Source organism: Pyrgilauda ruficollis, unplaced genomic scaffold (genome assembly GCF_017590135.1).
Source record: "Pyrgilauda ruficollis isolate IOZ18807 unplaced genomic scaffold, ASM1759013v1 scaffold46, whole genome shotgun sequence".
Classification (NCBI taxonomy): Eukaryota; Metazoa; Chordata; class Aves; order Passeriformes; family Passeridae; genus Pyrgilauda; species Pyrgilauda ruficollis.
Genome location: NW_024526155.1, coordinates 4,599,653 through 4,613,978, shown reverse-complemented (window position 1 = coordinate 4,613,978; position 14,326 = coordinate 4,599,653). Strand labels below are relative to the sequence as shown.

General features: G+C 40.8%; 1 protein-coding gene across 3 annotated transcripts in view; it reads right to left on the bottom strand.

The window, feature by feature from the left end:
* Positions 1–10,803, bottom strand: part of EYA2 (EYA transcriptional coactivator and phosphatase 2) — an 82,191-nt gene extending 71,388 nt beyond the window's left edge. For all 3 annotated transcript variants that reach the window (XM_041478825.1, XM_041478826.1, XM_041478827.1), the window contains exon 1: positions 10,711–10,803. The gene's annotated coding sequence lies outside the window, so the exon portion shown is untranslated. The remainder of the gene's footprint in view (positions 1–10,710) is intronic.
* Between the last annotated feature and the right edge of the window lie 3,523 nt (positions 10,804–14,326).

The window sequence follows — 14,326 nt, the reverse complement described above, 5'->3', positions numbered from 1 at the left end:
ACGGGGTGGCAAAGCTCCTTGGCAGCTTTATTCACCTTTTCTTACTAAAGGACGAAATTCTGCTGCTGGCACCTCAAGTGCACAATGTGTACCTGCTGCCTCAGGCACTCACACCAACACTTCTCCCCTCCAGTGTCTTGAACTAACACTGTTTGTGGCATCCTCAACCAGGTTCTGGAGAGGCCAGCTCTGTCTTTAACAAACTTTTCTATACAGAGGCAAAGTTGTACATCACAGGCAGTGTAATTTTTAAAAGGCTGAATTTTAAAACTTTTAATCCGTTTATTGTCAATAACACATTTTACAGCAGTTTGGACGTGTGGATATTGACCCCTGGCCAAAGCAGGCTCTCGTGTTTGTGTTCTGTCTGCCCACAACACTGCCTGTCACTTCTACTGGCTAAAATGTTCTCTGGTGTGGTTTTGCAGAGTCCCTCCCTGCTGTGGGCTACACACCAACAGTTGAGTTTCAGCTCATATATGGCTCTTTTGAGCTCATGGGGAGCAAGGGGAAGGAGTGAGAACAACAGGGCATGGGACCCAAAGCTAAATAAATCAATGCTGCTTTGATCCTTTGGGATGAGGATGCTGTAAAAACACATGGTTATTAGAATTGTGATTTTATTGGTTAAAGAGTTGCTTATTGGCACTGCATTTCAGCATGAACTTACACGATGGTACTAAGTACAAAGTGTTCATTCTGTTTGTGGCTATAAGAATTAATCTCTTCCATGTGCAGAGAGGGTGTGTGATAATTCGGCTGAGATTCCCGTTGGTAGTCTGGGCAAGCACTCACCAGCCGCAGGGCTTTCAACAATGCACAGCAACAGCTCCAAGAACAAATGATGTAACTAACACCCCTGTGAGTGCTGCCACGCGGGGCCAGAGCAGCCTGCTCATTTCAGGGTCTTCATCCAAGTAGGCTGTCAGAAACCTGAAAACCTGAAACTAAAAGGTGAGTTTCTCCCCAAACGTTCCAACGCTTAACTCTGGACAGGATTCAACAGCTAATGGACACTGAATGAAATGGCATGGTTCTAATAGCTTGCATTTGCCTCAATCATAAGAAAAAGTCTGATCCTGATTATTAAAAATGTAAAACTAATTTGCAATGTTTATGTGGATGGCAGCTTTATATGCATGATAGAAATGCTCCAACTGCCTTTACAATCCAGCTGGAACAAAGTTTTCATTTTTCTTTTTCATGAAATTTCATTTATTATGAGCACTGTGTCTCAGTAAGGCAGCTGTTGGCAGCAAAATGTGAAATTTAAGTTAAGCTGGTTAGTACCAAGAGCCAAGATATAATATGTTTTTGTCAGAGAGAAGTTTTCCTTGTATATATACAGTAATTAAAATAGTTTGTCAGTCAATCCTATCAACCCCCCTTGAAGGAAGAGATAAAGCTATTTTAACATACAATTTAGAAATTGCAACAAAAAACCTGGGATTGCTACAGCTCATTTCAGAGAGGTCTTAAGCAGGTAATGCACCAATGACTTCAGAAATTAAAGATACCTGGTTTTCATCACTGTCCTACTAATACAGTGTCAGATTTTGAGCAAGTAACTTCTGACAAGGTTCCAAATAGGAATTAAATCAGGATCAGTGTGTTACTATTATACACTGAGGATGTCTCACACAGCCTGCACCTGGAGGAAATTGTCCTGGGCTTCCTATGACTGGGGCAAGCTCTCCTGTCATTCAATCCATAACCATGATTTTCCTCCAGCGTCTCTGGTTGTTACAAAAGAAAGCAGCAGTAAACTTCACATCTTCCTCTGAACCTCCTCTGGAATGTGTTTAAGATGCACATTTCAAAAATACCTACCTAAAACTGCCCTTGGGAAATAGGTGAATGAAGAGGACAGGAGTTGGCACATGCTATTGGAAGTTCAAGCCAGGTAAGGGTTGAAATTTTATAAATCAAGTGAATAGAAGAGAACATTTAAAAACCCACCTAAACTGAAGCATTGAGCTGATCAATCTTCAACAGCTACAATGACTACTTGCAAATTGGCTTCTTTCCCAAATTGTTGCCTGGAAGTTGTTATCAAGGGTAATTGCAAAACTCTATCATCATCTGTCCTGGGATTTGATTAGTCGTGATGATCGCAAACATTCAGGGGTTTTACTACTGACCAAAGACACAACCTGTCCCTGGGCAAGCCACAACCTCCTGCAGTGACCAACAAACTCATCTTTTACTGCTTTTCTACTGGATGAACTTGCTGATCCAGCCTGCAGCACATCAATGGCACCACCACTGAGGGGGAGACAGGAACACACAGCCAGGCTGAGCAGGACACAGCTCCCAGCCAGATAATCCAGTCTGGCATTGTGGTATGTTTTTGTCATACATGGGATCTATCAACACTCTTGCTTCAGGAGGGCCCCACTGCCCACGGGGTGACTGTAGCTCCACTCCCACCTAAGACAAGCCCAAATGACTCCCCTGTTCAGGTGGCAGCTACCTGCACTTCCCTGTGAACACTGGATTACAATTAAATACTCCAACACAGCTGAAGCTGGCACCACCTTTACTATTATAATGTTACCTGACAAACAGAATAATTTAATGACTTTGAGGACTCTGCCCATACCCCGCAATCCATAAATTATACTCACACACAGACTTTGAAGCAATTCTTATTTGATATCTACTTTAGGTATTTGCAGCACTTTGGGTGTTTACTTCTTGTCATGCTTACAGCTTGACAGCCATCTACTACAGTTAAAAACAGAGCCAAAAAGTTCCACTAGAGAACTAGAAAATTAAATTGCATTTAGAGATGGGTGGGAGGTTGCTCACTGATGTTTAGTATCAGTGAACACAGTGGCTGGCTTCAGAGTACTTGCAAGTATTTTTAAGCCAAAGAAAGCTTAGCAGGTTCTTTCCTCCAAGCAATTATTTCTCTGAGGAGTTTTTTAAGGGATAAGCATTGGGGTTTACTCTTCTGAGATTACATGCATTGTTAAAGACAACTGGATTGTATCTCTTTTGTATTGGAAAAAAATAAATTGCTTTGTCAGTATCTAGAGGGTTAAAATCCTCAGATTAAAAATGCACTTAATACATTCAAAAAGATGAGAGCTGGTGGCCATCACTCCACAAGTACTCCCTCCAAATACACACTCACAGATTTACAGCAATATAAAAATACAAGGCTGGCAAGAAACTGAAATGAGAATAAAACACATATGAATCATGCACACAACTAATTAAACATGAAAATTATCTTCACAGTCACTTACCTTCAGCATTGTAAGTTAACATTCAGCAGAAGAAATTTGAGAAGTGTATTTTAGACATATGCAATCTGGGAGTAATATTTCTTTTAAACTCATGTCAGGATAACACAGCTTCCTTTCCAAGCACTGATTATTTTGGGCTCTCCTAAGTGAAGCGAAAAATGCTTAAGACTGAACACAAGCCTTGGCTGACAGCACTTAAGTGAGCCTGGAAATCTTCAAATTTACCGTGCTGGGAACTGCTGTGTAACTTCTAGGCTTAGGCTTCAGGGCAAAGCATACCTATATTCCATCCACTCACAAGTTAAAGAAATCAGATTTTGGCAACTAAACTCTGACTTCCTTTTGCATAAGTAGTACACCAACATCCAAGCACCTGACTGTTCACTGTCAGGGAACCATGTGAAAAACACCCCAACAAATCACATCCCAGCTATTTCTTCTTTACTAACATTTAATTTGCAAAATCCAATCTGCACTTCCAAAAGTCACAAGGGTGCATCAACCACTTCAGGCACTACAAGAAAAAAAAAAAATAAACACGACAAAATTTGGAGCTTGCTTTTCAGTGATGCTGAAAAAGCTCTGTATGAAATAACTTCCACGAGTATACGCCAAGAGTAATTACAAAATTTTGAGTTCCAGAGACTACAACATTGCAGGTTCCATTCTGCTTCTTCTGGTAATGGTATTTGCATCAGCGATGAGAGCATCCACTTGAGGAGAGACAGCACCGTGTTGGCACAACAAAACCCTGTCATTAAGGAGACATCTGGGCCACTAAGAGCAGTCTGCTGGGGAAGGCTGCACCTCGCTAGATTGGGTTTCAAACCAAGTTCTCCATGAGGTGTTGAGCAAAAGAGAATTGGCTGCAAGCAGGACAGCACAGGCCTGGTGGGTTTTGTTTACTGTGCAGCTGAAGGACCACTAAATGATTAATGAAGGGCTGACAGCTTCTTTGGAGAGCAGCAGACAACATTTTGGGGCAAGACTTTGGCTTGTCAGGTTAAACACAAAAATGCTTACATAGAGCTCTGTCTCCTGAGCTCACTGCTGTTCAAATGACTTTTCTAACTTGCTTCCCAGGGCAAGAACATAAATGTAAGGCTATCTTGAGGAGAAAAAAGAAGCACAACAAAATGTTAGTTTGCCAGAGCATCTGGCACATTCGTATGTGTGATAACACTAGCAGCACACTTTCATTACCACCTTGTTAGCAGCTACAGGCAAATATTCAGCAAGATCCCTCTCAAAGTAAACCTAATTCCACTGAGAACAGCAGGATCATTTACCCTCCTCAGACAACCTCTGCCCTGCGCTCTCCAGGCTCTTCCTGGGCACAGAGCTGCCACCACCATCAGGAATGGCAAGTGGCTCATGAGGAACTGAACATGCCTTCCTTTGGAGCATAAATAAGGTAAAAAACTGCTGCCATGCAAGTTTAAGGTTAATAGCTGAAAACCCCTGAAGCTCAACATATCAAGGATATTTTATATGCTATTTAAGCCTTGGATGCATGATTAAAATCAAGAGGATGGCCACCATTTGTTGGCTAGACCATCTCATCTGTTTCTACACTTTAGATATTAATATTAAAAGAATACAGGCAAATCCCCCCAAACATTAAAGAAGATTTGGCTTCTGGAGAGCCAGGGAAGAGAAGTCCCCTACAGGAGCCTTTCCAGTCTTCAGAGCAGTTACAAATTTTCTGGCAACTTAAAATCAAAAGACACACTTAAGAAAACATATCTAGGAAATGTAAGATCCTGAACATGCAAAAAAACTGTCACTAGTTCAGGAATTCATGTAAAAGACAACACATTTCCCAGCCAGCGTGTTACCATACAGCTACATTTTCAATCAAAATCAGTCCTTAAACATCGGTCAAGCACCAGCTCAGTTTTTCATGCAGGATCACTTGTGCCCACAAGATGCCCCAACAGCCTTTGTGCACCAACTCAGAGACTTCTGGAGAGGTGGAACTAATTTTAGCACTCAGGTTTCTTACCTCAGGTGGGAGGCAGGACAAGCAAGGCTGGCTGACTTTCTCTGTCACCCCTCCCTGCCCTAAACCTGGCAGGAATTCCTGCTGGATGGGATGTGCCACCACTCCACAGCCTGATGTGAGATTAAAAAGTGCTGATTTTGTCAGGTTCTACCAGGCGTCTGCACCAGGCACTGCTGGGGGGCTGCAGGGAAGGGTGAGGTCTGTGCTGGGCTGCTTCCATCCAGCCCCACAGCAGGACCTGTCTGAGGCTGGTGGCACCTCTGTCAAAAGGCAAAATCCAGGAAGGAAAAACGTGAGAGAAAACAGCCACAGCTCCTGGAGAGAAAACAGGAGCTGGTTCTCCTGACAGGGGGAACTGCAGCCTGCAGAGCCACACTGGAGCAAGGCAGAAGGGTGAGGAAGGAGTGGTGAAAAGGAAATGCACAGTCTGACTGCAGTCTCTGACTCCCCAGCCCCTGGGTGAGCTACAGGAACTGGGAATGTGGGAGCCAAGCTGAGCCTGGCAAAGGAGGTGGGCAGGACTGTTTGAGTTCTTGCCTTTGTTTCTCACCATTCAATGCTACTGTAACTGGCAATAAATTAACATTCCCCAAGCTGAGTCTGTTTTGCCTAGTGTGGCTTTTTTTTTTTCTTTTTTAGCAATCCAGTTCCTCCTCCAGCAATAGCAGGCTGCAGTAGGTGAAGCAGGCTGGGTATCGCTGCGTGTCCGCGCTCCTCCTCGGAATCCTGTCCACTGCCTTCCCTCCCCAAACATGTGCTCATGAATTCCACTGAAGCCTGCAGGTAAAATCCTTCCCCAGGCATTCTGCCCTGATTGATAGCTTTAGAGCCTTCCTTCACACGGCTTCGGCTGCTTTCCAGACCTTTATTTTTATTTCTTTTTGTAACTGTCTCCAACGGGAAGTTGCACTCGGTTTTTTCACTGTACGTTTCTCTTAGAACTGACATCTCTGCATTGTAATGAAGGAACCCCTGGGTATTAGTGACAAATTAGTCACCAGCTAAAGAATATTTTCTTTTCATTTCTGTACCAGGTGGAAGATATTAAAATCTTGAGAGGAATTTCACCTGCTCCGCTACAATAAATCATCACACAATTTTCTTTTAAAGTGACTTAATTTTACTGCCTCTAAAACCTCATCACCATTAAAATAGTCTTCTGAACTTGGTCAGGGGGACTTTATAGTAAATAGTATGTATTTAATTATAGTTTGAAAATTAATGTGATTTCACTTTCATACTTTAAATGGTGTTTTTAAAATATGGAATTATTCCTTTCTGAGAAGAAAACCCATGTACTACCACAGGTAGAAATTAACAGAAAAATATTTTCTCTTGTTTAGTTATCTAATAAGGAACAGTATTTAAAAAATCTCCAGAAGACCCCACACAGTCTGCAAAAAAAAGGAGAAATATTGCACTCACTATTCTTTGTAGAAGAACTTGTAAAATAGCAGCCAAAAGAGAGGGGAAAAAAAGTAAAAACACTTCGGTAGATTACTGAAGCCACAGGCCACTGAAACACAGCAAAATATTCAGTGAACCTTGTGCAGGGTTACACACATTTACAGCACTGCTGAATTATTATGTATTTCTGGTCAGAGACCTAAACTCGCCTCTTATTCAGAGAGAAATGAACTTTATTAAAAACAAGATCCCTCTAATGTAGGTATTTACACAACAGGCCACCAAGGCTACACAGAATAAGGATCTCATAATTTTATTTCAGTAAATGAAAACGGTGTCTGCCTTATTTTCCTGCTGCACACCTAACTCCACCAACACACTTACGAGTACCAGGTCAGAGATGTGATACCACAGACTAAGCCATACCTCTGCAAATTTCTGGTGCAGGAGGTTACAACCACTGGTACCAAAAGGGCTGTGGTACCTCCCTCTCTCCACTCAATTCAGATTTATCAACTTTTTTAATTGATGCTGGAGACTTTGCTGATTTGCAAATAGGCATTTGAGCATGGACAGCACAGAAAGATGTTGATTCCCACTCTGGTTTTTGAAAGGCTCAGGCACTGAAGAAGTCAGCTGGAATTGCATTGGCAGCAGTTATGATGGGATTTAAAAAAAAAAAAAAAAGCACTTTTGCAACAAGTACAGAAGGTTTAAAACTGTTCCCACTCAATAAGGCTCAGCCCTTACTTGAGTGAAATTATTGGGAACTGCAGTGAGAAAACGACTGGATCTAATACATTTATGCACTGCTGAACACAAGGAAGGAGAAAATTTATGTATTTTGCTACAAGCCTTAAGGCTGACTTACTCCTATCTCAGTGAAGAGGAGCAGTATCAACACAGCATTATCAAATGTAAGCTAGCAAAAAACATGAGTTTATAAATTCAAGAATAAAGTCAGCCTACAAAAGAAGAATAAAAAGGAAAATTTGGATTCAGTGAAAATAACAATCACATGTTTTACTTAAAAAAGTGTCATCTTTCAGAAAAAAAATGGTGCTTTTTAGTTAGTTAAGGGGTGGAAAAAACAATCTCTCTTTTTCAAATAAAAGTATTGCTCAATTTTAGACAAGATTTTGTCTTGTTTCACCCACAGTAGTGGGGAAAAATAATAAATTTACACAGCTTACAAAAATGAAGTACACACTGTCAACATTTACTGAGGACAAAGTATTTTGTAAATACATTTTGACTTGTCTTAGAAACAAAGAATTGTCAGATAGTTGCAATTAAACTCTACGGATGGTAACTGAGCACAGAAGAGCAGTCGCAAGGGGAATCAAAACTAGTGATACACATCTATCTTCAAAACTGATCAAAGTTCTTTCCAAAGTAGCTGTAGGACAATTACACAGCAAACAGCCAAATCAAATGTGTCATCAAAAGACACGATTTGCAATAGATGGAAAACATGTCTCTAAGACAGCTGATGAGGCTCTCTGCGTGGTGCACAGACAGGGCTGTAAATAACTGGGGCCCCCAGACTGCTTTGCTTACTCAACCTATTTAAAAAACAAAAACATTTCAGATGCCTGCCCCACTTTCCCCTCGCTGTTTCTTGTGGGTGCCTGAGTAATCCTAGAGGCATGTCCAGTTTTTAAGGCATTTGCTGAGTTTAAGGAACATTCCCCATGTCCCCCTGTCTTTGGAAGTCCTGGTTGAGTTTCTCTGTGAAGTCTGCTCTTTCCAGCATAGACAGAGGCACCAACTCTCCAGTTACTATTTGGGCTGACTAGTATTAATTAGTTTTCTTTATTTAGGATTATTTTTTTAATTTAGCTGGGCTGCTTTCCTTCTCAAAAGCAGGGATGGCAAAGAAGAATTTCTGCACTATGAGACCGAACATCTAGAGTTAGGTGTTCAAGCCAACAGCACTAACTCACCCACTTTCTCAAACCTCTCTGCACATCTAAGGGACAATTAAAACTGGAACTTCTTTGATTATTGCAACCCATAGAAGTAGGAGCCCACAGCCAGGAGCAGGCAGCAGAGAGAAATCCTGTTTACAGAGAGGCATGGCTCTGGTCAAGCTTGAAATCTGTAATGTTGGTTTATGTAAAAACATTCCTGAAAAGGTCTATTATAGTTAAAATAATTCAAGACTTCCATTTCCCTGAATTATTAAGTGGTGTTGCAGCAAAGGCAAGTTGAGGTTCTACCATGCATCAGTTTCCTCTCCAAAAAGCAGAGGGGAGATGAATGACACCAACATTTCACGCAGCACTCACGCAAAGACATGGACGCGAAGAAATCTCAGGTTTGTAACCAAATACTTTAAACCTTCATTTCCTTAACAGAAAACCAGCTGGGAATGAGTTAGAAGTGGGTTATCATCAAGGAAGTTTCTAACATCTGAACAACAAACTTCAGTTCCACCAGTCTCTGTGCATCAATAATAAACCCTTCACCTGCTTTTCAAATTGCTACGGCCCAAATCTATCCAGGCTCTCACAGCCTCGAGCCCATTTTCACTCTTTGTATTCAAATCTGGCAGCAACAACAAAAAAACCCCCAGCAGTCTTGCAAATAACAAAATCCCACACCCCAACAAAACATGCACCCTGCTTCTACTAAATAAATGTCAGTCAACAAATAGGCAGGAATTTCACAATGGCTGAGGTCATTCCCTTTAAGTCATTACGGTTTGTGGGTGAGTTTTCCTGGTGGTTTTAACATTGGTTTCTGTGATTGCAGCTATGCTTATTTATGCATTTAAGGCGTATGATCTAATACACTTAGGTTTAACTACTTCATTCTTTTGACATTCTTTCCAAATTAAAAAAAGAATTCTTGGTGTTTTCACTGCCTTGGTAAAGCAACAAAATTGCTGTCCACATAATTTCTTAAAAATACAGAACAGAGTAAGTACTTGTTGAAAATAATTCAAAGTAAAAAAACCTTACCCCAGACATTCCCTCCTCCAAGATAACACTTTTGCTCTCTCTCTCCCTCTCCCCCCTTCTGAGGGAACTTGCTATTTTTTTAGAAACAGATGTTTTGCTGGCTTTTTAAAAACAATATCCAGGCCTTAGAGTGATTCAGCTACAACTTATAATCAACACAGTAGTTCAGCTTATTTTTTTAAGCCCTTCTATTTTTACTGTTATGCTTTTAAAAAACTGCACATTTGTGGTATGCTTCAGTCATATTGCATCTTCCACTGCACTTCGAATTCTACAATAATGCTCATTTTATTCAACGCCTTTTGTTTATTATCTACCAGGGATCTTTGCTTGATAGAAATCAAAGAAGGCAATTTTCTACCTTTTTCTAATGGAAATTTAAATTATCTTCTCCCTCCAAGGCACAAAAAGCCCAAAGAGCCCCCCATCATCCAAATGAGGATGGAGAAATTCACTGACTTGTAAGAAACACTCAGAAACATTTTCAAGAAGCTGAAATGAAAATTAAAATTGTGCATGGAGATGGGTGTGCACATCTCTCTCCCAGTACTGTGTGCAGTGCATAGCGATTACCTTATATACAGAAGTCACGGTAAAACATTTTAATTGACCTTTTTAAACTTGAGGCTATGGGTAATTCTGTATTTCTGGAGTCCCTGATATGGTTTTATATGTCCAAGCATGTTTCTAATCAGCAGTAGAAAGAGTGAGAACCCCCCACAAGCTCTGTGGAGAGAAAAGGGCCCCATCCTGCGCTGCCCCTGCAGAGGAGCTGCCACCTCTTGCACCACCACCAGGTACAGCTGTCCTGAGTCCAGCTCTGACCCGGCCACACCAACAAAACATTATTCACCGGCACACAAAACACTCTCAATTTCTCAAGCCATCACCCCCACATCTCCCCAAATCTGTAAATTCCCCCCATCACGGCCACGCACTCTGTGGGCACCACAGCAACCTCGCAGGCTCCTCCGTCCCCTCCTTCCCCATCCTTTCCAAGCTGCTTTTTCTACCCAAACCCCAACTACAACAATCCCCAAAAGTTCCAACAAACCTTGAAATTCCCCATAAACCTTACCAGAGCCCTGCAGCAGACTTCTGGCTTTGCAGAGAGCCTCTGCACCTCAGCACCAGGGGAATACCTCAGCACGGCACGAAGGAAGCGTTTTCCGGCACAGCAGAGGTGACAAACAGAACGAGAGCAGAGCCAAGATGCCATCTCGACTTCAGGCAAACAACCTCTCCTGACCTCTGGCAGCTCCCACACACTATTAAACAAAAAGTATTCTCTCCATGTTAATGAACCATGTACAATCTAACAGATAACGCTGACGTTAAATAAACATGTTTGTATGTGACTCCTAATGCCAGGACTTAGGCAGCTGCAGACAAATAATTTTAAATGGGAAGGATTATGCCCGTGCAGTCTTTCTCATCTCATTTTACACATCTTTGAAATAATTAAAATACATCATTAAAGCACAAGCAGAAAGACTGAGTGAAAGAGGTTTGACTATTTTTAATTAAATATTTACTCTGTGACACACTCACTGGAACCATCTCTGGAGTGAACATTATTTTGGATCCAATTTTCCTCTCACACCTCTTGCAGCAGTAAATCAAGATCAACTGAACAGCCTGACAAAGAAGGGAGCTGGATCGGGTTTTGAATGCTGCAATAAAAAAATATTTTGCACAAGACTTAAATCCTTATTCCAGTTTTCTCCTCTCTCCTGCTTCAAACCTTGAGTAGCACCAAATCTACCTGCAAATGGCAGCACCTCCAGGCCCCAAATGACCCAACCAAGAGGAGCAATTATTTGCATCCTAATTGAAGGGTTTATCCTCACCTGATTAAAACAAGGTGTTTGTTAAACATCATTACTTGAGTTAAGATCTGCAAATAAAGATGAAGTATTGTTTTAAGAATTTGACTGCCATGACACAATTGTTTTCTGATGGGATCTCTTAATCAACAGTCCCAACAAGGATTTTCAGCAGAAAAGGAAGGGAAAGAGATTTGACAAGTCTCCCTATTCCTATCAAAGTGAGCAAAATGCCAAGAGGTTTGAGTACTTACATTTTTTTTAATAGACATATACTAAAAAAAATTAAAAAGTCTTGTATTTTTTACTAAATTAAGCCACCAAAAAGAAGGACGCATTTAAGCCTGAATGACTTTACTTTTATATATACACCATTGTTTATAACTCTGAATATATTTTTTGTTCTTAACTATTTTTCTGTCATGTGCAGTACAATGTGAAATTTAATGAAAATAACCTGATTGTTAATCCAGGACACTCCTCCATGCACTAACGAAATATACATTGCTACTGCTGTGAAAAATACACAGGTACAAGGAAACTAACTATACACTGGGAACGGCAGCATGAGATTTCCTTCCTTACATGGTCTACCAAATGACCCCTCCACTTACAGGATACATTTAAAATTTTCATAGTAAAACTGTAGTGTTCCACGGCTTGTGAAAAGGATTTGAATTTGCAACTTCATTTAACAGTTTGTCTCGAATAAAAGTTACCACCGCCAGGCAAAATTAACTCAAAAATATTTTCTTAGCATTCTGAGAACTTCTGCTAGTTTTCACAGATTTATAAAAGCATTTTTCACTGCAAAGGCAATCTTAACAATCATTTCCACAGATTAGATCTAACAACCTGTGAATTTATTGCAGAAGGAATTTACTGCAAAGAATAATTAGTCTTCAGCACTGCTCATGCTTGTTCTCTGGCTGAAGACACCTTAAGACCATCTGGTTGCTGCAAAATTAGGCACAGAAGAAACAAATCTTACTGAAGAGAATTATAGCTGATTTCAGAATAGCTGTTGTACTACTACACATCATAAATAACAGTTGGGAAGACAGCAGAAAATTAGTAACGTCTCTAATTGTTTTCTTTGTCAGCAGAGTGTACACATACGCACTGACACACAAACACAGCCACGCAGAATTCAGCCCGACGCCTCGCAGGCTTGAAGTTAAATCTGCAACTAATATTTGCAGGATTAATAGCTAAATATTAAATTTTCAGGGAAAAAAAACAAAAGAGAAAAGCATATTAACCAGCTATGCATAACAACACAGCAACACATGAGACTCTTTAATAAGTGATATTCTGGGATCAAGTTCTTTGTGTGAATACCTGAGTTTAATTCCTTCTTATAATTCAAGGCATATCCACACACACCGTGGAGTTGAAAACGGGGCTTATTGTTGGAGGGGGAGTTATCAACAACATTTTTATTTCTCCCTAATGAAGCTTTTCTAATGGAACCTAAGGCTGCCAATGTTGTGAGGTATTTGAAACAGGAACCCGTTTCAAAAATTTCAACCAAATAATGGTGATAAGATTAGCGAGTCATGGGAATGGAGTCTCCACGTACTATTTTAAAAGAAAATGAGCTGAGGGGAGTGGGCTAAGCAAAGTAAAGCAAAACAAACTGATGAGCGTAAAACCAAAAGTATACACCACTTGTTATTTAGCCAAATGTTTTGACGTGTTGGTGGGTGAGTAGAAGAGGCACAAGAATTACGTGGACAATTTGATTCTCTAACTACACAATTCAATTTTACACCATAAATTTAGATTTTTTTTTTTTAATTAAGAGTTTTAAGTTAGAACAATTAAGTCCAGTATCAGCTGCTGCACCATTTCAAGTAAATTCTCAAAACATGCTTAAAAAGTTTCTGGAATGTCTCCAAAGTTATGAGTACTGATTATTTTCAAGGCATCTGTACTGCAAGTCTTTCCTACTTGCTTGTGTTACATCTGAGGCCACACGATGCCTTCAATTTCAAAGCAGAAATAAAAATTCAGCTTTATTAAGGAATGGAAACAGTTTCCCCACATAAAAAACAATGATGCAAAAGAATTTATCCTGTCTGAGCAACAAGTAACAAAACAATGCAATGCTAAATGTATGAAACTATCTAAGAAGCATTGCTTTAGACACAGAATTACTAATTTAAATGTATGCCTTCTTTTGTGGACCAGATTGCCCTAATACCCACAGATGTGGACTAGCATGAAGAAGTTTAGACATGCTTTCTCAATAAACTGGGGGAGAAGAAGGGGAGGGACCCTTCCAGGGATGGCATTGCGGAGAGAAGAAATTCTCAGTAAATTAATGAAGTCCACAAGAGAGACAAAACAATAAACCATTCCTGCCACTGCTTTTAACGGCGCTCAGGGATGTGTGAATTTGATATTGCGCTGAACAAAATTTCAATATTTGATACAGACCAATAAACTGTTTATTGGTTCACTACATGTATTTTAGCAATCACAACTTTATACAACAGAATATATCATTATTTGAATTGTCTGAACAACAGTAGCCGTACACCATGAATAATTTCCTTTAGAGGCCATTCACTGGGCTCAAGCACGATTTAACACTCAGAAAAGTTTACTTAAACTGCATAAATCACATACAACTTTTCCTCATAGAAGCAGCCGCGGGAAAGCGCAGCGGCTCATTTTATTTAAACGCACGCTCCAGCTATTAAAATCACTAATAACCGGGGCTCGCTTGACGGTAAAATCGAACCGCACGCCGCGCAGCAATTCGCTCCCTGTGCTAACGCTGGGTCGCGGCTCCGCACGCAGGACCCGCCGCTGCCCCGGAGCCGCTCCGCGCCCGCGCTCCGCCGCAGCCGCCCCCGACGG